Raw genomic sequence first — 3,258 nt, 5'->3', positions numbered from 1 at the left:
AAACAAAATTTTCCTAGTATAGGGGTCTTTGAAATCCTTCGCATAGCGTCGAAGAAAGGCCAAGTTAGAATATGCTTTCGGTATAATATGGTTGACATGGTTAACAAAAGTGAAGGAAGAGTCAAAAATTACTCCCAAATCACGAAATTCCCGAACCGATGCAAGAGCTACATTAGAAACCAAATATGTAGACGCACGCGCATTCATAGACTTGGAGAACGTTATGTGGCAGCACTTACTACCATTGAGGCACAATTTATTTTGAATAGCCCAAGCGTTAAGAGCATTCAGATCTTCCTGCAAAAGCAGGGCGTCCGATTCAGAAGAGATCCTGCTGAACAGTTTTAAATCATCTGCATACAATAGATAATTTGTGTGCTTTAGGTGCAAGCCAACATCATTGATGAAAATTATAAATAAGATGGGACCAAGAATACTACCTTGTGGCACACCTGGGTTGCAAGAAAGTTGTAAGACTTCACAGACTCAATTTGGACGAAAGAGATTCTATCAGTGAGATATGACTTAAGCCACAACAAAAAAACGGAGTGGAAACCTAAGTTTTCCAGTTTTGACAACCGTATTTTGTGGGATACTGTGTCAAACGCTTTAGAGAAATCGGTGTAAATTGTATCAACTTGACATCCGTCTTTAAAAGCAGAAACACAGAAATGAGAGAATACAGCAAGATTAGTTGTAGTCGATCGCCCTGCAACAAAACCATGCTGGCATGGATCGATTAAACTTTTGATCGCAAATGCTAACTTTTCCTTGACTACTTTCTCAAAAAGTTTGGAGCAAGTAGACAATTTAGAGATTGGCCTGTAATTTTTTACCTCATTTCTATGGCCTGACTTGAATATGGAGTGATCGACGCCAATTTCCACCGATCAATGAAAGTTCCGGTGGATAGCGAAACATTGAAGATATGGCATAACGGAACACTAAGGGAATAGCTACATTTTTTGAATAAAAATGAACACAAACCATCAATATCCTTTTTCGATGAAGATTGTAAGGACGATATTCCATTAATAATATCTGTTTCGGATATAGACATTGACCCAAAGTCCAGGGATTTGGGTGTACCGATAAAAAGGCTGTTAGCCGTAGAATCAGAGTCAACAACAAAGTTAGATTTGAAAAAGTCAGCAAAAAGATTTACGGAATCAACTAAGTTATTTGAGGAAACTCCATTATATTTAACACAGGTGGGAATATTACCAGAACCCTTTTTTGAACGTACATAGTTCCAAAAAGATTTCGGATTTTCTTTCAATTCATTCTCGCAGTGCAGAATGTATTTGTTGTATAAAAATTTATCGAGTACATTGAACTCTCTCATATAAAATAGATATCTTTCTCTAAATAATATATCGTTAGTTGCTTTGTACTTCTTAAAAAATTTGTTCCTTTGGTTTTTCAACTTTTTTAACCTAGAATTGTACCAAGGTAATCTATGTTTTTTAACCGGAAGCAGAGACAGATTTCTACTAAATACATCAGACAGTTCAAGCAGAAAGATGTCGAAACATTCGGCAGCGGTTTTACCAGAGAAACTAGACTCCCAATCAACATGCGATATGCTCGAGTTGAGTAACTCAAAATTTGCATTTTTGAGATTAAACGATTGAATGTTTTGAGGAGTTCGGTCTATAGGGACAAAGTCTACAAATTCTAAGGTCAAAGATAGCGGCACATGGTGCATAACCGACTTAGAAATGAGGAAATTGACACTCCGTCAAATTAGAAATTAAATTATCATCAACAAATATGAGATCTAATATATTGTTTAGCATATTCGCATAAGAGTTAATCTGAATAAGGTTACAACTAAAAAGGGTATCTAAAAAATTTATTTCATGCGCATAATTAACATTTGTTGGAGTTAAAATTACATCATTGTGCAATTTTGACCAACCAACCTTATTTAGATTAAAGTCACCCAAAATGCAGAAATGGCTATTTACATTATTTTCGTAAGTGTCGAGAATGTTATATACGTGGGCGCAGTACAACAGTCGATACTGTCAGGCGGAATATACGACGCACAGATAAACAGATTACCAGATGGGCCGCATATAGAAACACAAAGTTGGTCTAGAAGAGAGTCACTGTTAGAGAGCTGGACAAAAGAAGAGAGGAGTGAACGCCTTACAGCAATTAAGACGCCACCACCTCTTAAACATCCAGTTTTGATGGGATCTCTATCTTTTCGATACGTATGGTATAAGATTGGGCTAAAAAACTCGGCATCAAAAAAATCGTCGTTAAGCCAGGTTTCGACAATGACATACACATCGTATTCATAACGTGATGAGGCTAGGAATATATCTTTAGCTTTAGTTCTCATACCAGAAACATTTTGAAAGTAAATGGTGCGGATATTAACGTGCATCACAGATGAACGCTCGTAAATCAATTTGGAAACTGCGACCAGAGAGCTCAACTCCGCTTTCTTTAAGGTTTTTTATTTCCGAAACTAAATCATGTAGATATGAGTCTATATTGTAAGGCTTTGTTCCGCCGAGGTAGACACCAATTAAAAATACATCAATATTGATGTTCACAAACCTTCCCATAATTGGCCACAAACTTTGGGAACTGCTTTTATAGAGCGGAATACCATCTACCCCTATATCAAAAGTTATTGAATTTTCTTCTCGCAGAAACTCATATGGAATTTTTTCTAGTTGTTTCAAAAAACCTATATGGCAATAGCTTCCCGGTGACACTGTCCTAAAAATCACACTTTCTGAGCAATTTTTATTTTTTAAAAGTGTTTTTATGTGGGTAGGGACCGCCAAACCGTCAGAGGTTAAAATTTTGAGCAATGCATTTGCACTTGCGCGTGTCGGATTGTACTGATTGCACAATTAAATTAATTTAGTTTGTAAAGTTTCTTCCGCCTGATGTCTTGGAACTAAAGAAACATCAATTTCTTCGACATTAGCCGCTGCAGAAGTGGTGGAAATATCAGTGGTATTTATGGGATTTTCACAATTAACATTATTCGCTTGAGGTGCGCCTCTGCACAATCGCAATTGATTTAAGAGCTTTTGTTTTTCTACTTTCAGGTTTCTATGAAAGCTACTTTTACTTATTCCCCTTTTATAAATTTTTACAACACTTACATTAGACCCTTTAAATTTATTTATTGAATTATTGCTTATATTTCTTTTAAAATTTCTACACACACGTGTTGATCGCTTGAAGAATAGGTATACATAAATATCAGCTATGATCGCGTTGCCAGAC

Source organism: Rhagoletis zephyria, unplaced genomic scaffold, assembly GCF_001687245.7.
Source record: "Rhagoletis zephyria isolate East Lansing unplaced genomic scaffold, Rhagoletis_zephyria_1.1 Rzeph_scaffold_06877, whole genome shotgun sequence".
In the NCBI taxonomy this organism is placed as follows: Eukaryota; Metazoa; Arthropoda; class Insecta; order Diptera; family Tephritidae; genus Rhagoletis; species Rhagoletis zephyria.
Note: the sequence above shows the minus strand (reverse complement) of the source record.